Source organism: Musa acuminata, chromosome BXJ1-1 (assembly GCF_036884655.1).
Source record: "Musa acuminata AAA Group cultivar baxijiao chromosome BXJ1-1, Cavendish_Baxijiao_AAA, whole genome shotgun sequence".
Lineage (NCBI taxonomy): Eukaryota > Viridiplantae > Streptophyta > Magnoliopsida > Zingiberales > Musaceae > Musa > Musa acuminata.
This window is the reverse complement of record NC_088327.1, coordinates 26,794,615-26,819,349: the sequence shown is the minus strand read 5'-3', so window position 1 is coordinate 26,819,349 and position 24,735 is coordinate 26,794,615. Positions and strand designations below refer to the sequence as shown.

At 41.6% G+C, this 24,735-nt stretch overlaps 6 non-coding genes and 2 pseudogenes across 6 annotated transcripts; all 8 read right to left on the bottom strand.

Moving 5' to 3' along the window:
* Positions 1 to 8,563: 8,563 nt before the first annotated feature.
* LOC135592590 (5S ribosomal RNA) lies at positions 8,564 to 8,669 on the bottom strand (annotated as a pseudogene).
* A 350-nt stretch (positions 8,670 to 9,019) lies between these two features.
* LOC135593414 (5S ribosomal RNA) lies at positions 9,020 to 9,138 on the bottom strand. Its single transcript, XR_010479578.1, has one exon. It is a non-coding gene; the product is annotated as a 5S ribosomal RNA (ribosomal RNA).
* A 350-nt stretch (positions 9,139 to 9,488) lies between these two features.
* LOC135590163 (5S ribosomal RNA) lies at positions 9,489 to 9,607 on the bottom strand. The gene has a single exon (XR_010477575.1). It is a non-coding gene; the product is annotated as a 5S ribosomal RNA (ribosomal RNA).
* Positions 9,608 to 9,957: 350 nt separating this feature from the next.
* Positions 9,958 to 10,076, bottom strand: LOC135589099 (5S ribosomal RNA). Its single transcript, XR_010476599.1, has one exon. It is a non-coding gene; the product is annotated as a 5S ribosomal RNA (ribosomal RNA).
* Positions 10,077 to 10,426: 350 nt separating this feature from the next.
* On the bottom strand, positions 10,427 to 10,545 carry LOC135590969 (5S ribosomal RNA). Its single transcript, XR_010478378.1, has one exon. It is a non-coding gene; the product is annotated as a 5S ribosomal RNA (ribosomal RNA).
* A 350-nt stretch (positions 10,546 to 10,895) lies between these two features.
* Positions 10,896 to 11,028, bottom strand: LOC135591596 (5S ribosomal RNA; annotated as a pseudogene).
* Positions 11,029 to 11,378: 350 nt separating this feature from the next.
* On the bottom strand, positions 11,379 to 11,497 carry LOC135590152 (5S ribosomal RNA). The gene has a single exon (XR_010477564.1). It is a non-coding gene; the product is annotated as a 5S ribosomal RNA (ribosomal RNA).
* Positions 11,498 to 11,847: 350 nt separating this feature from the next.
* On the bottom strand, positions 11,848 to 11,966 carry LOC135593080 (5S ribosomal RNA). The gene has a single exon (XR_010479391.1). It is a non-coding gene; the product is annotated as a 5S ribosomal RNA (ribosomal RNA).
* Positions 11,967 to 24,735: the final 12,769 nt, after the last annotated feature.

The following is a 24,735-nucleotide window of genomic DNA, read 5'->3' as shown; positions in this document are numbered from 1 at the left end:
ATAGGAGCAACCTATTCCGAAGCCGTGAAAACAATTTTTGCAAATCCAAACCTTGACTTCCTACCCAAGAGCTGTGAACACTTAATGCCTTTCAACTCTAAAATTCTTCATCACATTATCACAAGCATCATATTCCCCAAACAATTTCATCTTGACGAAGTAAGTCAATTAGAGATAGGAACCATGTATTGGATTATGACCGGTCAGCATAATTGTTTTGGGTACTTGATTCGCCAACACATGCAGGAAATTATGACTAAAGATACTATATTGCCATATGGGAGGTTAATCATTAGAATTCTTCATGCCTATGACATTTGCATTCCACCCGATGAAGAATCTATTCAAAATGATCGATATAACATAATAAATAAAAACCTGCTAAAAAAACTTAGGTGCACTTTTAGCAATGGCATATGGGTTAGGCAGCCTAGAAGGACGGATCCAATTCCTACACTAATAGAACAACCCGAAACACCAATTCTTATGGGAAGTGAATCTCCTCCTCCTAGTCCCTTTGGAGCAGCACCTTCAGCTCCTGTTTCCTCCTCTGAAGATATCATTATGGCGGAGCTATCTCAGATCAAATCACAGCAAGAACAAATTCAGAATCAACAAGTTGAAATTTTGAAGACACTACGACAGATGAATGAAAAAATAGATATCATGTATCAGCACTGTGGATTACCTCCTAAGGATTAAATTGATGTATCTTTTTATTCTGTCTTGTTTGCTTTTAAAAAACAAGTTCATGTTTGTCATCGATTGTACGATAACTGATCTTTCCTTTAGATAACTACTATCTTAATCTGCATAGATGATGATGTCTTTTGGATAAACTATTTCTGGCAAATTTGAATGATGAACTTTGATAAATGCTAAACCTTTTTCTATGATCATCAATTAGCTGGCTTGTCTCTTTTTGTTGATGACAAAGGGGGAGAAGTGATGACTTACACCAGAACGATAGCATGGCTAATATGAATTACAAAAACTTGTGTGATATGAATGTCTTATATGACTTGCAAATCCTTGAAAATATCACAAGATTGATATCATGAAATTTATATTGAAAATGTTTATCTTCTGTGTGATATGAATGTCTTATATGACTTGCAAATCCTTGAAAATATCACAAGATTCATATCATGAAATTTATATTGAAAATCTTTATCTTCTATCGTAGCAAAACTCGTCCCGTATCATTTAACTTATGATTTTCATCGAAGTTTCGTACTTACTATTGTTTAATGAGGATAACGATAAAGTTCCACGATTAGAACTTATCGGGTTATGCTTGAATCCAATGGGATGGAATTCAAGTGTTTTTTATCTTCTCATAATATGGCATATAGATAGGGGGAGTTATGTTTAACTCCGTCATCAATTGATTGTCATCATCAAAAAGGGGGAGATTGTTGAATCTCGGATTTTGATGATATAATTTTTTTTTTGGTAAGTAAAAGTAAATTGATTATGTGTAAAGTTTCTACAACTAGCTTTATCTATACAAGTCATAGACAAAGCCAAGTAACTCATAGAGTGCGAATGCGATAGTTATGACTTCACATGCTGTAGACTATAACTACCTGTGGGTACATTATTTGGCATCATTCCCAAGATCTTTAGCTAATAGCAAAATTAAATTTGATAAAAATATCTTTTTCTCTTCGGGTGAAGTGCTCGGTTTTGAGATCATGCTCCATACAGGATCTTGAGTCTCTAATAATCTCTTTCAAGAGCTGAGTATTGTTTGTGTGTTGATATTCAAAGATTCTATTACATCTCTCCTTCCACATCCACCAAATAGCGCATCTGAAAGTAACCTTTGCCAGTTGTGTAAGAGGCCCTTTTCTTGAGAAACATTGCATAAGGTCGCCTAGTTCTTGGTGCAAGTTTGGTTGCGGCAGTCTATTGAGTTCAAATCGCTGGAGAATCTCCTTCCATATCCATTTTGTATAATCACAAGCAAAATAGAGGTGGTCAACAGTTTCTTCTTGTTGCAAACAAAGGGAGCATCGGTTAACATGATAGATACCTCTTCTTTTCATATTGTCTATTGTAGGTAGTTTATTGAGAAGGGCCTGCCATGTACATAAGGAGTGTCTTTGTGATCCCGGTCGATCCCATGTCCAACTGCTTGGGACCCACTTGTTATTTCTTTGCCTAATTTGATTCCATGCGGATGTGGCACTAAATTTGCCATTGTCATGAGGCCAAATAAGTGTATCTGAAGAGTTGTTCCTGATTGGAATAGCTATGATAGTCGGCCAAAGTGATAACATTTCGGGAGAAATAGGATTAGGGAGACACCAAGTACCGTTAGCAATGAACTCGGAAACCTTCCAATCTTTGGGAGCCCCAAGATCTTTTCGTATTCTGTCGCCATATAATTGAAATATACTCTTCCCATTCACCCAAGGATCGTACCACATATTAGTACTAGTTCCAGAAGAGATTGCATACGAAATATGTTTGATTAGCCAATTCCTTGCCTTTAAAATTCCTTTCCAAGCTACAGAGTGGTATGTTCTTGTTGAAATTTCCCAGATTGATTCCTTTGAAAGATACCTAGCAGAAACCCATTGTGACCATAAGGAACATTTGTTTTGCAAAAGATCCCACAATTGTTGTACCAGGCATGCTTGATTCCAATCTCTAGTATTTCTCAAGTTTAGCCCCCCTTCATCTTTCGGTTTGCAAATGCTATCCCAATTTACCATATGCATTGCCTTATCATTTTTGTCATTCCAGAAGAAGTTCATTAATAACCGTTCAATATCTTGGAGAAGTCCAGTAGGCAAAAGAAATGCATTACACCAATATATAGAGTAGGAGTGCAATACAGAACGGATGAGTTCGAGTTGTCCTGCTTTTGATAGAAGCCTATTTTTCCAAGAAAAAATTCTATTCTTTATTTTTTGCAGGATAGGCTGACAGTGGGTTTTGTGAATGCCTGTGGATATGAGCGGGAGACCCAAATAAGGAACTGGCAGGCTTCCTTCACTAACCCCCAAAGTTTGTGCAATAAAGACCTTATCCTCAACGTAAGGGCTCATATATACTTTACTCTTCGCATGATTTAACTGAAGTCCAGAAACCATACCAAAGTCATTCATAATAGTAGCCAGGTTCTTTACTGAAGTTGGATCATTTAGGAGAAAGATAAGTAAATCATCTGCAAATGTTATATGTGATATATGAATAGAGCCAGCATTGGGTACCTTAATGCTGCCATTTAAGACTACATGTTCCAACATACAGCTAAGTCCTTCCATCGCAATAGTAAAGAGATACGGAGAGAGTGGATCACCTTGTCGGATGCCATTCGTGCTCCCAAAAAAACCAATAGGTGAGCCATTAAAGTGTATCGAAAACTTTGGAGTTTCCAGGCAAGATTGAATCCAATTAACCCATTGCTGTGGGAAGTTCATATCGAGGAGCATCTTATAGATAAATTTCCTATTAACTGAATCAAAGGCTTTCCGTAAATCAGCTTTAAAACATATTTTTGTCCCTCTTGCTTTTGAATGCAAATCTTTGACCAAGTCATTAGCAAGCAAAATGTTATGATGTATACTTCTCCCTTTAATGAAAGCAGCTTGATTTGGGCTAATGATCTTGTGTATTACCTTTTGCATTCTATTTGCCAATACTTTGGAGATGATCTTGTAAATAAAGTTGCATAATGATATGGGTCGATAGTTCTCTAGTGAATCTGCCCCTGCATTCTTCGGGATTAAAGAAATAAAAGTACAATTCATCTCTCTAAGAATTTGACCTGAAGAGAAAAAATGTTGGCAAGCCTTGATCACATCATTTCCAATAATAGACCAAGCAGTTTGGTAAAATTCAGTTGGAAATCCATCTGGACCTGGGCTTTTGTGCTTTGGTGACTTAAAGACAACACATACAATTTCGTCGTCTGTAATTGGGGCATTGAGGATTGAAATAGCTTCCGAATCAAGTTTTCTAGTCGGCTCCACATGAATGTTATTAGTTTTCCCAGCTTGATTGAGTAAGGAATAAAAAAATTGCTCTGTGAGTGCTTTAACCTCATCTAAATTCTCAATAAGATTATCATCTTTGTCTCTGCATTTGCTGATACGGTTAACAGCCCTTCGAGTAGCAATTGAAGCATAGAAAAATTTAGTATTGGAATCTCCTAGTGTAAGCCAATGCTGTCGAGACTTCTGCTTTGCAAAACTTTCCTCCTGTTTTAAGGCTTGCATGAAGTTATTTCTAGCTTCTGTCTCTTTGTAGATAATATTCTCATCATTTGGCTGAAGTTGCAGCTCATGTTGCAATGACATTAGTTCATTCCTGCAAAATTGAACTGTGGTGGTAATATTGCCAAAGGTATTTGTATTCCACTCCTTTAGTGCTGCTTTACAGGCTTTGAGCTTTTGACATAAGATGTAAGGGGGGGATCCATGCACGTTAACATTCCAAGCAAATCTGATAACATCAAGAAATTGAGGATGAGTACTCCACATGTTAAAGAATCTAAACGGTTTCTTGCCTCTTGGTGTCGCTTTGTCTGCGTGTATATACATTAAAGAATGGTCAGAAAACAAAGGAGCACCATACTCAAGAAGTGAATCTGGGTAAACTGTTAACCATTCATGATTAATCAAACACCTATCAAGTCGAGCCATTATTTTTCTGTTAGCTGCACCTTGATTACTCCAGGAGAGCCAATTACCCACAGATTTCATATCAAACAAAGCTGCAGTATCAATGTAATCATTAAAACTTTGAAGTTGGCTTTCTGAAAGTTGTCTACCCCCCTCTTTTTCATTTGTGTACCGAACAGTATTAAAGTCTCCAAGAACAATCCAAGGTACATTGAGACAGCCATTTACAATATTAGTCAAGTCAAACCAAAGAGTATTTCTTTCTTGCATACTATTTGAAGCATATATACCAGTGAAATTGAATTGATAGCCATTCTTTTTGTCCTCTACCTTAAGATGAATGAATTGATCAGTAGCAGAAATAAACCAAGCATTAATAGAGTTAGGATGCCATAAGACCCATATTCTACCAAAAGTTTCATTTGAGTCATTGGTAAACAGTTCTGCGTCCGGCCATATTAAATTCTTTTGAGCTTGAACGCGCGATTGTTGAATTTTCGTTTCTACTAGAATAACAATATCACATGCGGCAGACTTGATTATTCTGTTGAGCTCCCGACATTTCTCCGGCTTATTAAGTCCGCGAACATTCCAACATGTTATCTTCATCAGTAATAAAGAAATGAAAAGGTGGTAAGGTATTCATCTTACGACTTTGGATGGGCTGTACCATCCTTTTTCTTATCCTTCGGTTTTGTATTTTCCTCCCGCACAATATCCTTACCTTTTATGGCTTTATTCCAATATTTATCCACTTCATCTACAGCTTGCAGATTTTTAAACTTTAAAATACCTTGAATCATGTGGTCTTGATTGGCAGGGTTTGTTGAAGCACGATAAGATTGTTGCAGCACAATATCCTGGATAATACTTGTTGGAGTAGCCTGGCTAGAGAATATCCTGGATAATACTTGTTGGAGTGGCCTGAGTTTGTTGAGGAAGAATATCCTTGCTGGCGAGATTTGTTTGGGCCTGAGTTTGTTGAGTTATTGTGGATGGATCCAATGATATTGGAAGAGATGAAGTTCCTGACTTATGTTTCTCCTGTCCACTAGTACCAAGGGAAACCTCTGTTGTGGAAGGCTCCGACATTATAGGAAGAGATATAGTTTTGGATTTGTCTTTCTGTCCGCGGTGCTGTCCTTGCGAGTCGGAATGCTCAATAGTCTTCGCCACCATCGGTGCTACTGCCATTAGAGAAGACTCGCTTTGTTGCTGAGGTGCTTGACGTGGTCGATAGACCTTTGTGATTTGTTTTGGAGTTTGCTGACAAGCTCCATTTGCATGACCAAAAGATAAGCAGTGCTGACATCGTTGTGGCTTCCAGGAATATGAGACATGTACCTTCCGAGTGTTCCCGTCAAGATCACGATAGAAAACCTCATTTGGAAGATCTTCGTCGGAAGAAACCAGTACACATGCTCGTGCAAATGCTAATCTCGTCTGAGCAGCTGTTGCTTTGTCGATGTAGAGTGGCTGTCCCAGAGTGCTGCATAACTTTGCAATAAAACGTCGACTCCAAAGATGTAGAGGAAGACCTTGAAAGGATACCCATAATGGAATAGACTGTAGGCTATCTAACTCCAAACGGACATCAGGAGACCAGCGTCGTAGAATCATTGGATGGCCGCGAATAGTCCAGAATCCTTCGAGGACCCGTTGTAAATCTTCTTCAGAGTATAGCTTGCAAACAAAGAATCCGTTCTCCAGCATATGAATATCAAATGACGATATTCCCCATCGAGTTTTGATAAATGATGATAGTGGGAAATAAGATGTTTTGAGACCTACCACATAGCCAACAATCGCCATAGACCATGTCTCAATAAGCTCTGCTGAATCAGCAGTCTCGTATACAGCAATCTTCTTATCAGCCTGAACTTCTGGAGTAAAGAATTCCAAGCTTAGATCCGGACTTCCAACCGGAGCCTTGAAGAGGCTAGTCCAAGGCCTAGGGTCACTGGAAATGAGGGCAGGCTGCCGCGATCTAGAGCGCGACCTACTTCGATGCTGTTTCGTCGAAGGAGTTTCTCTATGGAGAGGATATGGAGGAGGAGCCAATTGAGGGGTAACGGTAGGGAGTCTTACCATCGTATCAACCCTCCCGCCACCATCGCCAGCCCTAGGGGCCGTCGCTGCCATGTTTGATCCCTCTTCTGGTCGCGGCTATAGAATCGTCTCCATAGGGAAAAGCCACCGTCGCAGTATATCAGATCGCCGATACAGTATTGTCGCCCTAGAGAGATCTGGTCGCCGCTATAGTATCGTCGCCCTTGGGGAGAAGCCGACGCTGCAGGAGATCCGATCACCACTACAGTAAGGGAGATCAAATCGTTGCTATAGTATAGTCGCCCGTGGGAGAAAGCCAACGCTGCAGGAGTCAGATCGCCCTAGGGAGATCTCGTCGCCGCTACAGTGTCGTCGTCGCTATAGTACCGTCGCTGCTACTGTGTCGTCGCCGCCGCTACAGTACCGTCGCCCTTGGGAAACAGCCGACACTGCAGGAAATCAGATCTCCGCTACAGTGTCGTCGCCCGTCGCCCGTGGGAGAAAGCCGATGCTGCAGGAGTCAGATCGCCCTAGGGAGATCTGGCCGCCGCTACAGTGTCGTCGCCGCTACAGTGGTCGCCCTAGATCTGGCCGCCGCTACAGTGTCGTCGCCGTTGCAGTGGCCGCCCTAGATCTGGCCGCCGCTACAGTGTCGTCGCCGCTACAGTGGTCGCCCTAGATCTGGCCGCCGCTACAGTGTCGTCGCCGCTACAGTGGTCGCCCTAGATCTGGCCAAAAAAATTTTTGATGATATAATCAATTGGTGGGTTAATTGATCTAATCCATATTATTGAGTTAAGTGTGCAGGATTAACTACGATAACCAGAAAACATAAAGCAAGGATACCGGAGTCGAGCTCGATGGACGTTTAAGAGACCGAAGAATCATCGGAGATGCTGCCGGAACCATCCGAGAAGAAATCGGGAACGTGTCGGAAGTTCGCCGAAGAAATCGTCGGAGGCTCGCGGAGATCACCAAGAAGGCTCGGCTACTCGTTAAAGTCATCACAAAGATTGGGAGCTTGCAGGGAGTCTGTCGGAAGAAGTTCGTCGGAAAGCTCGCCGGAACAAGACTCGACGTTCGCGGTTAAAAAACTTGCTTAGGATGTTTTTTTTGTGTTATGTAGTTCACCTGTAATTAGGATTAGGATTAACAGATAAATCTATATCCTGGTTAGGGGCCAACTGGGCCCAAAGTCAGATTTGGTTTGGGCGAAAATTAAGCCAAACCCGAGTGCTGGGCGGTGACACCTCCTTGGCTGGGCGGTTGCACCGTCCAGCACCCGAGCGCTGGGCTGTGGCACCACCTGGCTGGGCGGTGGAACCTCCAGCACCGGGAACCTTAAGAGAATTCAAATTTTGGAGCCCAAAATTTGAATCCTCTTGAGGCCTATAAATACCCCTCAAATCTCAGCTGAGGTTACAACTTTTGAGAAGCATTTTGATTGAGAGAAAAGTCTTAGAAAGTCTTAGCAAGTCTTGTTTTCAATTTGCTAGAGAGTTCTCCTCCTTTCTTATTGAAAATTTGTAAGAGGTTGAGCTGCTTGTAAAAGGTTGTAAGAGGGGTGTTTACCCTTCCATTTCAAGAGACTTGCTAGTGGAAGGTGGGAGCCTCATCGAAGAGGGGCCTCGCAAGTGGAGTAGGTCATTTGACCGAACCACTCTAAAAATCGGCGTAATCTCTGGTTTGCTCTTTATTATTGTCATTTACATTACTGCAAATCTTCTTACTGCTTTAGTTCCTTATTACTCTTGTTGCGCAACTTCAAGAATACGCCTTCAAGTTAAATTTCTCAAGTTTCGTTCTTAACGTACGAAAGATTTTGTTAAAATCGAAGTTTTAATCCGCTGCACTAATTCACCCCCCCTCTCTTAGTACCGCTCCGATCCTAACACACCCATCCTAGTACTACTCTAGCCCAAGCACGCTTAACTTCGGAGTTCTGATGGGATCCGGTGCTTTAGTGCTGGTATGATCGAACCGGTTTCGGGTGCTTCGTCCCTCACCTATCTGCACGTCGTGACCGGTGCATCAACATCCGGAGCCTCTTGCCCGTCACGAAATCGTCGGCGCTTTCTCGAACGATCACGAAATCCCTATTGGAAGCTCTCTCCGAGCCCTAGCCCAACGACCGCGTATCGGTCACGGTAAGCTCGCGCCGAAACCATCGGCACTTTCTTGAACGATCTCGAAATCGCTATTGCGACCCCAATCCGGAAAGCTCTCTCTGAGCCCCACGATACTGGCTGTGTAGCGGTCACGGCAAATTCCGTGCCCCAAAACAATCGTCTCGGAGGTCTACGGGAGATGTTTCGCATCTCGGTAAGCAAAAAGGAGTGCAACACGAGGACTTCCCAGGGGGTCACCCATCCTAGTACTACTCTCGCCCAAGCATGCTTAACTTCGGAGTTCTGATGGGATCCAGTGCTTTAGTGCTGGTATGATCGCACCGGTTTCGGTTGCTTCGTCCCTCGCCTATCAGCACGTCGCGACCGGCGCATCAACGTCCGGAGCCTCTTGCCCGTCACGAAATCGTCGGCGCTTTCTCGAACGATCACGAAATCCCTATTGGAAGCTCTCTCCTAGCCCTAGCCCAACGACCGCGTATCGGTCATGGCAAGCTCGCGCCGAAACCATCGGCACTTTCTCGAACGATCTCGGAATCGCTATTGCGACCCCAATCTGGAAAGCTCTCTCCGAGCCCCACGATACTGATTGCGTAGCGGTCACGGCAAATTCCGTGCCCCAAAACAATCATCTCGGAGGTCTAAGGGAGATGTTACGCATCTCAGGAAGCAAAAAGGAGTGGAACACGAGGACTTCCCAGGGGGTCACCCATCCTAGTACTACTCTCGCCCAAGCACGCTTAACTTCGGAGTTCTGATGGGATCCGGTGCTTTAGTGCTGGTATGATCGAACCGGTTTCGGGTGCTTCATCCCTCACCTATCTGCATGTCGTGGCCGGCGCATCAACATCCGGAGCCTCTTGCCCGTCACGAAATCGTCGACGCTTTCTCGAATGATCACGAAATCCCTATTGGAAGCTCTCTCCGAGCCGTAGCCCAACGACCGCGTATCGGTCACGGCAAGCTCGCGCCGAAACCATCAGCACTTTCTCGAACGATCTCGGAATCGCTATTGCGACTCCAATCCGGAAAGCTTTCTCCGAGCCCCACGATACTGGCTGCGTAGCGGTCACGGCAAATTCCGTGCCCGAAAACAATCGTCTCGGAGGTCTACGGGAGATGTTTCGCATCTCGGTAAGCAAAAAGGAGAGCAACACGAGGACTTCCCAGGGGGTCACCCATCCTAGTACTACTCTCGCCCAAGCACGCTTAACTTCGGTGTTCTGATGGGATCCGGTGCTTTATTGCTGGTATGATCGCTCCGGTTTCGGTTGCTTTGTCCCTCGCCTATCAGCACGTCGCGGCCAGCGCATGAACGTCCGGAGCCTCTTGCCCGTCACGAAATCGTCGGCGCTTTCTTGAACGATCACGAAATACCTATTGGATGCTCTCTCCGAGCCCTAGCCCAACGACCGCGTATCGGTCATGGCAAGCTCGCGCCGAAACCTTCGGCACTTTCTCGAACGATCTCGGAATCGCTATTGCGACCCCAATCCGGAAAGCTCTCTCCGAGCCCCACGATACTGATTGCGTAGCGGTCACGGCAAATTCTGTGCCCCAAAACAATCGTCTCGGTGGTCTACGGGAGATGTTACGCATCTCAGGAAGCAAAAAGGAGTGGAACACGAGGACTTCCCAGGGGGTCACCCATCCTAGTACTACTCTCGCCCAAGCACACTTAACTTCGGAGTTCTGATGGGATCCGGTGCTTTAGTGCTGGTATGATCGAACCGGTTTCAGGTGCTTCGTCCCTCACCTATCTGCCCGTCGTGGCTGGCGCATCAACGTCCGGAGCCTCTTGCCCGTCCCGAAATCGTCGACGCTTTCTCGAATGATCACGAAATCCCTATTGGAAGCTCTTTCCGAGCCCTAGCCCAACGACCGCGTATCGGTCACTGCAAGCTCGCGCCGAAATCATCGGCACTTTCTCGAACGATCTCGGAATCGCTATTGCGACCCAAATCCGGAAAGCTTTCCCCGAGCCCCACGATACTGGCTGCGTAGCGGTCACGGCAAATTTCGTGCCCCAAAACAATCGTCTCGGAGGTCTACGGGAGATGTTTCGCATCTCGGGAAGCAAAAAGGAGTGCAACACGAGGACTTCCCAAGGGGTCACCCATCCGAGTACTACTCTCGCCCAAGCACTCTCGCCCAAGCACGCTTAACTTAGGAGTTCTGATGGGATCCAGTGCTTCAGTGCTGGTATGATCGCACTGGTTTCGGGTGCTTCGTCCCTCGCCCATCTGCACGTCATGGCCGGCGCATCAACGTCTGGAGCCTCTTGCCCATCATGAAATCGTCGGCGCTTTCTCGAACGATCACGAAATCCCTATTGGAAGCTCTCTCCGAGCCCTAGCCCAATGACCGCGTATTGGTCATGGCAAGCTCGCGCCGAAACCATCGGCACTTTCTCGAACGATCTCGGAATCGCTATTGCGACCCCAATCTGGAAAGCTCTCTCCGAGCCCCACGATACTAACTGCGTGGCGGTCACAGCAAATTCCGTGCCCCAAAACAATTGTCTCGGAGGTCTACGGGAGATGTTTCGCATCTCAGGAAGCAAAAAGGAGTGGAACACGAGGACTTCCCAGGGGGTCACCCATCCTAGTACTACTCTCGCCCAAGCACGCTTAACTTCGGAGTTCTGATGGGATCCGGTGCTTTAGTGCTGGTATGATCGAACCGGTTTCGAGTGCTTCGTCCCTCACCTATCTGCACGTCGTGGCCAACGCATCAACATCCGGAGCCTCTTGCCCGTCTCGAAATCGTCGGCGCTTTCTCGAACGATCACGAAATCCCCATTGGAAGCTCTCTCCGAGCCCTAGCCCAACGACCGCGTATCGGTCACGGCAAGCTCACGCCGAACCCATCGGCACTTTCTCGAACGATCTCGGAATCGCTATTTCGACCCCAATCCGGAAAGCTCTCTCCAAGCCCCACGATACTGGGTGCGTAGCTGTCACGGCAAATTCCGTGCCCCAAAACAATCGTCTCAGAGGTTTACGGGAGATGTTTCGCATCTCGGGAAGCAAAAAGGAGTGCAACACGAGGAATTCCCAGGGGGTCACCCATCCTAGTACTACTCTCGCCCAAGCATGCTTAACTTCGGAGTTCTGATGGGATCCGGTGCTTTAGTGCTGGTATGATCGCACCGGTTTCGGGTGCTTCGTCCCTCGCCTATCTGCACGTTATGGCCGGGGCATCAACGTCCGGAGCCTCTTGCCCGTCACGAAATCGTTGGCGCTTTCTCGAACGATTACGAAATCCCTATTGGAAGCTCTCTCCGAGCCCTAGCCCAACGACCGCGTATCGGTCATGGCAAGCTCGCGCCGAAACCATCTGCACTTTCTCGAACGATCTCGGAATCACTATTGCGACCCCAATCCGGAAAGCTCTCTCCGAGCCCCACGATACTAACTGCGTAGCGGTCATGGCAAATTCCGTGCCCCAAAACAATCGTCTCAGAGGTCTACGGGAGATGTTTCGCATCTCGGGAAGCAAAAAGGAGTGCAATTCAAACACTTGAGGATTTACTTAGAGCCTATGTTATAGATTGGAAAGGTGAATGGGATAAAGATATTTCACTTGTTGAGTTCACTTATAATAATAGTTATCATTCAAGTTTTCATATGGCTCCTTATGAAGCTTTATATGGGCGAAAGTGCATAACACCTATATGTTGGGAGGAAGTTGGTGACAGAAAGCTGTTAGCACCGGACAAGGTACAAGAAACTACCGAGAAAATTCAAGTAATAAGGAAAAGGTTAAAAAATGCTCAGAGTCGTCAAACGAGTTATGCCGACAATAGAAGACGAGATATTGAGTTTGAAATCGGAGATTTTGTATTCTTAAAGGTCTCCCCTTCCAAAGGCATTATAAGGTTTGGGAAGAAAGGAAAATTAAGCCCAAGATTTATTGGACCTTTTGAGGTTCTTGAGAGGGTTGGTTCTGTCGCTTACAGGATTGCCTTGCCACCAGCATTGTGCCATGTCCATGATATATTTCATGTCTCGATGATTAGGAAGTATATATATGACCCTTCTCACATTATTAAGTATGAGCTGGTGGAGATCGATAAAGATTTATCTTATGTGGAAGAGCTTATTCAGATTGTTGATAAGAAAGAAAAAGTCCTAAGGAATCGGGTCATCCCACTGGTTCAAGTAATTTGGAGACATCATTCTGGAGAGGAGACAACTTGGGAGCTAGAGAAGGAAATGAAAAAGGTGTACCCCCGTCTTTTCATCGATAGAGGTACGATAAATTTAGAGGACTAAATTTTTCTTTTCAGGGGGGATTTGTAGTATATACTGATGCTTCAAGAAAGGGCCTAGGATGTGTTTTGATGCAGGAAGGGAGAGTAATTACTTATGCTTCTAGGCAACTTAAAGGTTATGAATTGAATTATCCAACTCATGATTTGGAATTAGCAGCAATTATTTTTGCTCTAAAGATTTAGAGACATTATTTGTATGGTCGACAGTTTGAAATCTTCACTGATCACAAGAGTTTAAAATATATTTTCACTCAGAAAGATTTAAACATAAGGCAGCGAAGATGGATAGAACTTCTGAAGGATTATGATTGTGTCATCCGTTATTACCCAGGCAAGGCAAATGTTGTAGCAGATGCACTTAGTAGGAAATCTACAAGTTTTATGGCTAGTCTGGTCATGAAGCAATGGAAGTTATTAGAAGAAAATTTTGATTTGAAAGCTTTGAGGAAAGAGCAAGACTCGATGATATTGATGGCCTCCATTCAAGTGCAATCTGATCTTATTCAACAAATTAAGGAAGGACAATTACGAGATCCACATTTAATTTACTTGAGGAGTGAAGTAGAAAAGGAATTGAAGCCACAATTTCAAGTTTCAAAGGATGGCCTATTGAGATTTAGGGAGAGAGTATGTGTACCAAATGAACCAAATATCAAGAATCAAATCCTAAATGAAAGTCATACTTCAAAGTACACCCTACACCCTGGGAGCACTAAGATGTATAGAGATCTTCAAGGTCATTATTGGTGGGAAGGCATGAAGAAGGAAATTGCAATGTATGTTTCAAAATGTTTGACTTGTCAGCAAATTAAAGTAGAACACCAAAGACCTGGAGGGTTGTTGCAACCTTTAGTTATTCCTGAATGGAAATGGGAATGTATTACTATAGATTTTGTTTCGGGACTACCCAGAACCTCGAGGAAGCATGATGTTATTTGGGTTATCATTGATAGGTTAACAAAATCTGCGCATTTCCTACCGATTAATATGACTTATTCGCTTGATAGACTTGCAGATTTATATGTTAATGAAATAGTAAGACTTCATGGTATTCCAAAGGAGATTATCTCTGATAGAGACTCCAGATTTCTCTCTAGATTCTGGAGAAGATTGCAGGAGTCGATGGGCACTAAAGTTAAGTTTAGTACTGCATATCATCCTCAGACTGATGGTCAGTCAGAAAGAACAATTCAAACACTTGAGGATTTGCTTAGAGCCTATGTTATGGATTGGAAAGGTGAATGGGATAAGGATATTTCACTTGTTGAGTTCACGTATAATAATAGTTATCATTCAAGTATTCAGATGGCTCCTTATGAAGCTTTATATGGGCGAAAGTGCATAACACCTATATGTTGGGAGGAAGTTGGTGACAGAAAGCTGTTAGCACCGGACAAGGTACAAGAAACTACCGAGAAAATTCAAGTTATAAGGAAAAGGTTAAAAACTGCTCAGAGTCGTCAAAAGAGTTATGCCGACAATAGAAGACGAGACATTGAGTTTGAAATTGAAGATTTTGTATTCTTAAAAGTCTCCCCTTCCAAAGGCATTATAAGGTTTGGGAAGAAAGGAAAATTAAGCCCAAGATTTATTGGACCTAGGTTCTTGAGAGGGTTGGTTCTGTCGCTTACAAGATTGCCTTGCCACCAGCATTGAGCCATGTCCATGATATATTTCATGTCTCGATGATTAGAAAGTATATATATGACCCTTCTCACATCATTAAGTATGAGCTGGTGGAGATCGATAAAGATTTATCTTATGCGGAAGAGCCCACTCAAATTGTTGATAAAAAGGAAAAGATCCTAAGGAATCGGGTCATCACTTTGGTGAAAGTAATTTGGAGACATCATTCTGGAGAGGAGACAACTTGGGAGCTAGAGGAGGAAATGAAGAAGGTGTACCCCCGTCATTTCATCGATAGAGGTACGATAAATTTAGAGGACTAAAATTTTCTTTTAAGGGGGGGAGAGTGTAACATCCCTCATTTCCGAATTTTCGTATAAATTTCTGGTGATAATGTAAGCATCTATTTTAAATTGACAAAAGAAATAGAGTATGAATCAGAGGTAACTTATTTTTAAGATTTGGGAGATCTGTTCAAAAAAAAAAAAAGAAAGAATCTGAGGACCTATATGTAAACCCTAAGGACCTAATCGTGAATATGATAAAAACAAGGACTAAACTGCAAAACGCACAAAATGACAAATTCCACCGCTTAAGCCTCTCTGCCTTCGTTCTTAAGGAAGCAGAGAAGGCAGCTGCGTGGATGATCAGGGAAAGAAAGCAAGAAGAAGAAGAAGAAGAAGAAGGAGAAGAAGAAGAAGAAGAAGAAGAAGAAAAAATTTGGGGCTTTAAGGGTTCTTGCCCAAATCCTTTCACTTAGGGTCAAAATTCCTAAAGGCAAGTGTTCTAACCCCATCCTACAGAATTTTTAGTCTCTGTTTTTACGTTGATTCAAAATAAATTGAAGGATTTCTATTTAGAAACTGATATGTCTCTCTTTGAACATAGAACCATGGATTCTGAAGTTTTTTCGGTAAATTGACCCCTATACACTTTTTCAGCTATAAGTTTTAGTACAAAATGTGAATTCAAGCAAAACTATTTTGTTTGAAATTAGACTCTTATATCTTCCTTTTTACACTGATTTTGTAGATTTTGGACACCGAATACTTACCCAAACATATGTTTCAAATAAGCCTATAGACGCTGTAAAACAGGGTTCAAGATTTCTGACCTATCGATGCTAAAATGCCTATAACTCCCTGTTGAAAATTCTGATTTGTACCAAACTAATTTTATTTGAAACTAGACTTGAAAATATTTCTTTTGACATATAGTTTGAAAATTTTGGAATTCAATTGCCTACCCTATTATCTGTTGAATCGGACCCTATAAATTCTGCAAAACAGTGATTGTGTTTTTGACCTTGGGTTACCAAATCAAAGGTAACTCTGTGTTGGGAACCCTGTTTCATATGAAATTTGTTCCATCAAAATATAGATTGATATATGGTTCGACCATAGCTTTCTTATGGGAATTGGAGCATAATTGATATTCTGAAATATTTGTTTGATGTGCCACTGGAATTCTGTCCGAAATCGAGCTTTGGTCGATTTCGCGTATTCTGTTCCATTCCTTTGGATATTTGAATTCGTCTAACCTTCTTATTGGAATTGAGCTAAATATGATTGCTTGGAATCCCTGTACACTCTTGTTTTCATTTCATTCTAAATCTGAATACATTTGTGAGAGATTTGTTCTTTGTTTCGTATTGTGTCGGAAAGGCACGTGCACGTTTTGTTGTTCCGCGTGTGCTTCCGATATATGCTACTTATTGTTAAAACTGCCCTCTTGTACTATGGTGTGTGGGATTATCTGGACCTTTGCCAGAAATGGTAAAGGGTATGTGCTTATTGCCCGCTCTGTGGGGTCCCGCTCTGTGGGATATTCTGGACCTTTGCCAGAAATGGTAAAGGGTATGTGGTTAGAGCCTGCGATGCTCTGCCGGCCCCCTCTGACTTCACCTAGACGTGGGTGGATGGAGCTCCCAGACGTGGGAGACTTTTGTCAGGTGGTCATTCAGAAATGGATGAATCACATTCTGACTGAGATCCCACTACACGTTCTATATGTTTGATATGACATCCAGAGTTTTGGTGAGTTGTTTCTGTTCATGCTCTGGATAAGAATGATATGATTGCGATGTCAAGGATGACGTTTGAGCTTCTGTACGATATTAGTTTTTGATATGCTCTGAAATACTTCATTCACTGATGATTTTGCTTCGAAATGTTCCATATGCCGTTGATATGCTTCGGAACATTTTATATGCCATTGATAAGCTCCGATATGTTTCCTTTGTTACTGATATGCTCCAATTACTCTATGCCCCATCTGTCAGGAACCAAATATGTAAGATTGAAAGGACAATTGTGTTTATGCTCCTAATGATATTATGTCTCCGAAATCGTATATTTTGAAACTGTATCCCTTTGGAAATTGTACTATTTTGATATGGATATGTTAGTCACTTGCTGAGCTCTTTTTGCTCACCCCGTTTGTTGATAAATTTTTCAGGATAGCGTATTATTTGCTTAAATGTTAAGATTGGGCTGAGGCGGTGGAAAGTTTAGAAGATTTTGGGCAGATCTTTGTTCGCATATGTGTATTTGTTGTATAAGATACTTTGCATCTTATGAAATGTGACGATGAATCTAAACCTGTGGATTTTGTGTAAGATAAAGGATCCCTCATGTATAGGATTTTGGAATGTTAAGTTAAATTCATGTAATGATATGATCTTATGGTAATCGTTTGGTTGGTGACTGCATAGACTTCCCCACTTGTGAATTTATGTTGTGGTTATTATTTTGATGAGTTGAGTTCAGATTGTATGAATTATCGAGTGATGTGTGGTATGTTTATGAATTGCACAGGGTTATGAATTTGTAGTCTATAGAGGTGAAATTTTGATCTGAATGTTTTCTTAGTGACCTCAAATGTGTGTTTGGATCCTGGGTTAGTTGTGATGAAAATTTTAAATATTGTCGATATTTTGGAGGGGCGTGACACGAAGGTCTAGCTTTGTGAAGATTTATACCCCCTTTCATCTAGCAATTCATCTACTACTGGAATAGGGTATTTATCATTGATGGTTATGCCATTGAGAGCTCGATAATCAATGCATATTCGCCATGTTCCATCCTTCTTGCATACAAGTAGCACCGGTGAAGAGTAGAGGCTGCAACTTGGCCGAATAAATTATGTTTCAAGCATCTCTTTTACAATCCTTTCTATTTCATCCTTTTGGAGATGTAGATACTGATATGGCCGAGTATTTGGTGGAGGTTTTCCTGGAAGAATCGTTATATAATGATCATGCCGACAGGTAAGAGGTAGGTTGTGCGGTTCGTCAAATATATCTGAAAATTTAGGAAGCAAAGGAAGTAGGTTTGGATCTTCAAATTCTATTGGCTCTCCCTTAGTTTGCTGCTCAAGTTGTACCAAAAAGCCACTGCATGCTTTATGCAAAACCTTCTCAATTTGTTGTGTGCAAATCATTGTTACGTCGCCCCCACGTTTCCCGTTTCGTATCACCTATTTCTCCTTACTATAAAATTTCATAATTAGTTGTATAAAATTCTAAGAAACATCACTTAATGGTGTCAACCATTTAATTCTTAGCATGGCCTCATGATCATCAAGAGAGAGGAGGAAGAAATATGCAATTATCTCTTGGTCTTGCAACAACAGTTTCACTCGCGGGCGCCTACGATCATACTTCAAAATACATCCGTCGGTGATCTTAATGTCAAACCTGCTACAATTCTCGATAGGTAAGGCCATTCAGACAACAACCTTACTATTTAGGAAGTTATTAGTACTTCCCATGTCGATGAGAAGAGTGATCGGTTGTTGTTTGAAAAGGCCTCCAACTTTCATCGTTTGCGGGTTTGAGTAGCTAGCTAGTGCATGTATCGTAACTTCGGTCGGTTGTGGCTCTTCTTCTACATCTTATTCTTCATGTTCAAGGCTCTCTTCTAGATGTTCAATGACCTCTTCTTCTATGGGTTCCATCATAAGAAGTCTCCCTTTACTACAACGATGCTCACGGCTCCATGGCTCGTCACAATGCCAACATAACCCCTTCACATATCACTCCCAAAGCTCTTCTCTTGTCAACCTCTTTGGTGCAAGGACTTGGTCGATAGTAGGGAGGGTTGAGGGCTTCAGTATTACTGGTCGAGGAGCGACCCTAGTCCTCTGAGCTTCATGGTTCAATCGCTCCTCTTGATGTCGTGTGAAAGAATGGCTGCCATAAGTGTGTACGGTTGTCGCGCTTTAACTTCTCCCTGGATCTCCGGCTTCAAGCCCTCAATGAAGGTCCCCAATAGCTATTTTTGAGACCAATCATGAGTTTGATTAGATAACCTTTGAAACCTGGTTTGGTACTCCTGAATGGTAGATGTTTATCGGATCTTTGCTAGTTGTCCGTCAATGTTCTCGTAATCGGTTGGTCTAGAGCGGATCAGCAGTCCTTCTTTAAATTGTCACCATGATAGGATTCCATGAGTATGTTCAAACTAGTCAAACAATTATATGGCATCCCCTTTAAGATATATAGCCATAATTTTCACCATAGATGTGTCCGCAGTTTTGTGGTACTGAAAATATCACTCCGCACACGAGATCCAACCAATCGGGTCTCCTTCTTCCCATCTAGGGAAGTCCACCCTCATGCGTGGATAGTTGGGGTCGGTCATAGAGCCTTTCCTCCCTTGGAAGTCATCTCTTCGGGCTTGGTGTGATTAGGCAAAGCTCTCTCCTTGATGTGATTTCTTCGGGCTTAGTGGTCGACCCAATCTAAGTTTGGTAAAGAGCGTCCGAATCTCATCCTCCATTTGTACCTCGAAGGCTTTGTATTTACCATTGATTGCCTCCTCATATGTCATAGTATATGCCTCCAAATATGTGATGTTAAGATCTCTCTTTTGTTGTCGGGTTAAAAGCATGTATGTATAGGTTAAGAGAAGTGATGGTCGAAAGGGTTGGTGGATTGGTGGATGTAGGCTGCGGTGTAGGCTTGTTTTATAGCTGTTTTGGGTGTTGTCTTGTAAGAGCATAATTGTCTTCGAAGAAACAGCGGTTTCTCGATGAAATTTCTACCAAAAACTTGAAAATTTTGAGGGAATTGATAGTAAAATCTTATTTATATGACAGCAAGGATATCCAATTTAATCAAGAAAATTTCGGTAGTATAACAACAAGAAAATTGGTGCAAGTTGCGATAACATAATTCTCATCAAAAAATTTTAGCGGATTGCGACAAAAATTTACAATAACACAAAATCATTTTTAGAGATGAATTCCTCAATAGATCAATCTTAGATGGAAGCCAAGATAATCTATGAAGTGTATAAGAAATTTCATTCAAAAAAGATTGTAAATAGATGAGTTAAGGCAACAATATGCGACTGAAATTTTCTACATCACAGATTTTCAAGTGTAGCAGATTGGACGTAAAAGATCAGTGGTTTATATTAAGAATTTTTTGACAAAACTAAAGGAAATATACTGTTAGGAAGTGTCAAAGCTATCATAAAAATTTCATAGAGATCTGGATAGAAAAAACATAGTAGCAAGATCAAACAAACTGTACTATGTAGTTAAAATTTTACAGTGCAGATTTTTAAGTATAGCAGATTAGATGTAAAAGATCAATAGTTTATATTGAGAATTTTTTGACAAAACTAAAGGAAAATATGCTGTTAGGAAGTGTCAAAGCTGACATAAAAATTTAGTAGCGGTTTGTATAGAAAAAACATAGTAGCAAGATCAACAATCTGTGCTATGTGGTTGGAATTTTACGATATAGATTTCAACTATAGCAGTTTAGACATAAAAGATCAATGGTTTATATTGGGAATTTTTTGATAAAACCAAAGGAAAATCTGCTGTTAGGAAGTGTCAAAGCTGTTATAAAATTTTTGTAGAGATTTGGATAGAAAAAATGCAGTAGCAAGATCAAATAGACTATGCGGCTAGAATTATGCAATGTATATTTTATCGTAGAGATGAAAACTTTACGACGAAAAGTTTATGCAGCAATATAGGAACAATTTATTTTTTTGGATTTTTGAATAAGGATAACTAAATTGTAGTAGCAATAAGGTAGGAAACCAGAACCTGTTGCTATTCACGGGGAGATCAAAGGATGATCTACGGTGGTGGAGATGACGACGAAATTTGGCGACGATCTTTCAAGCAATTATGGGAATTACTTTGGGTGGTTGTGGAGGGCTGATGGATGCCTGTAGAAGGGCAGCGAGATGCCAAGAACGCTGCTATGATATTAGGTGTTAGAACCCTTATAGATTCTAAACTTGGGGTTGATCTCTTTAGGGGATCGGCCTCCTTGGAACTCTATAGGGGTTCCTCCCTTTGAGTTGCTGCTCAAAAGATGCAGAAAAGATTCATCTATTGCTTATAAAAAGAGGAGGAATACATGGCTATTTATAGGGCTTCTAAACCTTAACTATAATAGGACTTCTACTCAAGACTCCTACTTCTAACCAACTCTTAATATGACTCTTACTCAAGACTCATATTCCTTTACAACTCCTAATTCTTCTCTAAAAAACAACCTCCTAACCCTAGCCGACCTCTTCATCTCTTTAATAGGGGTTAGCTTAGGTAGGTTTTACATGAATATCCCTCTCAATTAGGACTCTCCTAGCTAGAGTCCTAACAGGACTCTTGTACTTTTACAACACTTTTAAAAGGATGGGGTATTTATAGGCCCTAATGGCTTCATAATTGGAGCCATAAAGTGCCACATCCCTGGATTTCGGGGTACTGGCGGTACCACCGCCATTATTGGGTGCTACTACCACCTGCAGAGTAACACTAGGTAGTACCAACGCCCAGTCTGGGTGGTACCACTACTTGATAGGGGCTATACCACCACCTGACAGCATTAACTACCGATAGTACTACTGCCCAGAGCACTCGGGAGACCGAGTCCCAAGCGGTGCCAACGTCGGTCATGACTTCAGGTGCTGAATGGGCTGTTCAACCGGCCCAATTCAACCATGTTAAGGGCCTAAGTTGGCCCCTAACTGAGTTACTGGGATTACCTCCTAATCCTAACTCAACTAATATACTAATTACGATTAAGGCAAGCAATCTCTCTCCGGTATGTCATGTTTTTTCTCGGCGATCCTCCGACGAACTTCTCAGCGAGTTTTCCGATGAGTTTTCGGTGAACTCCGACGAACTTTCAACGAACTCCCAACAAACTCTCAGCGAACTTCTGATGAACTCTTGGTGAGCTTCTGGCAAACTCCTAGTACATCGTTCGAATCTTCAACTCCGACCCATCATTTGCTTTTATGCCTTACTGCTATCGTAGTTAATCCTACACACTTATCTCAACATATAGATTAGATCAAACAATTTACCAATTGATTTCATCAAAATCTGAGATTCAATGATCTCCCCCTTTTTGATGATGACAATCAATTGGTGACAGAGTTAATCTTAACTCCCCCTATCTATATGCCATATTTGAGAGAATACAAACTTCAATTCATAATCTTGAATTCAAGCTTTAATCGATTTTAATTAGAAATCACATGCATTGTACATCATCATAATTTCAAGTCACCAGGATATTAAATGCATAATCTCATCACTTCATAAAATGCTTCGGGCATAGCCTTGCATGATATATCATCTTGATATAACCTTTACGATTATTGCATGGTAACTTTCAAAAGATCTCAACATTAAAGAGAATCTGATATTGAATCGTTGTATGGTAACATTCAAAAGTTCTCAACATTAAAGAGAATACAACATCAAAAGTTATCACAACATCAAAGTTAACACAACATCAAAAGTTCACAACATTATCACAACATTTAAAGTGAGAGATTCCATCAACTTCTCCCCCTTTGTCATTAACAAAAAGACATGCATTAGCTATTCAGGTGGTGGTAAGTTAAAATGTCTAAACAAAGTATTAAGTTATCGATAAATTTGCTGCAACTCAGTTAAAATTTGATCTTGACATTGTTCAAATCGATCCATTCGAGTCCCTATGTCGTCGATAGATAAGGAGGGTGCTTGCCCTATTGGATGTGTTGCCTCAAAGGGACCAGTGCAAGACGCCTATATGTTGGGAAGAAATTGGCGACAGAAAGTTATTAGCACCCGATAAAGTACAAGAAACTATCGAGAAAATTCAAGTTATAAGGAAAAGTTTAAAAACTGCTCAGAGTCGTCAAAAGAGTTATGCCAACAATAGGAGACTAGATATTGAGTTTGAAATCGGAGATTTTGTATTCTTAAATGTCTCCCCTTCCAAAGGCATTATAAGGTTTAGAAAGAAAGGAAAGTTAAGCCCAAGATTTATTGGACCTTTTGAGGTTCTTGAGAGGGTTGGTTCTGTCTCTTACAGGATTGCCTTGCCACCAGCATGAGCCAATCAGAGGTAACTTATTTTTAAGATTTGGGAGATCTGTTAAAAAAAAAAAGAAAGAAACTGAGGACCTATATGTAAACCCTAAGGACCTAATCGTGAATATGATAAAAACAAGGACTAAACTGCAAAACGCACAAAATGACAAATCCCACCGCTTAAGCCTCTCTGCCTTCGTTCTTAAGGAAGCAGAGAAGGCAGCTGCATGGATGATCAGGGAAAGAAAGAAAGAAGAAGAAGAAGAAGGAGAAGAAGAAGAAGAAGAAGAAGAAGAAAAAAAAATTTGGGGCTTTAAGGGTTCTTGCCCAAATCCTTTCACTTAGGGTCAAAATTCCCAAAGGCAAGTGTTTCTAACCCCATCCTACAGAAAATTAGTCTCTGTTTTTATGTTGATTCAAAATAAACTGAAGGATTTCTATTTAGAAACTGATATGTCTCTCTTTGGACATAGAACCATGGATTATGAAATTTTTTCAGTAAACTGGCCCCTATACACTGTTTCAGTTATAATTTTTAGTACAAAATGTGAATTCAGGCAGGAACTATTTTCTTTGAAATTAGACTCTTATAACTTTCTTTTGACACTGATTTTGTAGATTTTGGACCCCGAATACTTACCCAATCATCTGTTTCAAATGAGCCTATAGATGCTGCAAAACAGGGATCAAGATTTCTGACCTTTCGATACTAAAATGCCTATAACTCTCTGGTGAAAATTCTGATTTGTACCAAACTGACTTCGTCCGAAATTAGACTTGCAGACCTTTCTTTTGACATATAGTTTGAAAATTTTGGAATTCAAATGCCTACCCTATTATCTGTTGAATCCGACCCTATGTATTCTGCAAAACAGTGATTGTGTCCTTGACCTTGTGTTACCAAATCAAAGGTAACTCCTTGTGGGAAACCCTGATTCGTACGAAACTTGTTTCGACAGAAAACAGATTGATATATCTTTCGACAGTAGTTTTCTTATGGGTATTGGAGCATAATTGATAATCTGAAGTATTTGTTCTGTGTGCCACTTAAATTCTGTCAGAAGTCGAGCTCTGGTCGATTTCGCGTATTCTGTTTCATTTCTTTGGATATGGAATTCATCCAACCTTCTTATTTGAATTGAGTTAAATATGATTGCTTGGAATCCCTGTATACTCTTACTTTCCTTTCATTCCAAATTTGAATACATTTGTGAGAGATTTGTTCCTTGCATCGTATTGTCTCGAAATGGCACATGTACGTTTTGTTGTTCCGCGTGTGCTTCCGATATATGCTACTTATTGATAAAACTGCCCTCTTGTACTCCGGTGTTTGTGGGATTGTCTGGACCTTTGCCAGAAATGGTAAAGGGTATGTGCTTAGAGCCTGCGATGCTCTGCCGGCCCCCTCTGACTTCACCTAGACGTGGTGGATGGAGCTCCCAGATGTGGGAGACTTCTGTCTGGTGGTCATTCAGAAATGTATGAATCACAATTCTGTTTGAGATCCCACTACACCTTCTGTATGTTTGATATGATATCCAGAGCTTTGGTTATGTGTTTTGTACATGCTTTGGATAAGAATGATATGAATGAAACGTCAAAGACGACGTTTGAGCTTCTGTTTGATATGTGATATTGATAAGCTCCGAAATGTTTCATTCATTGTTGTTATGCTTCGAAA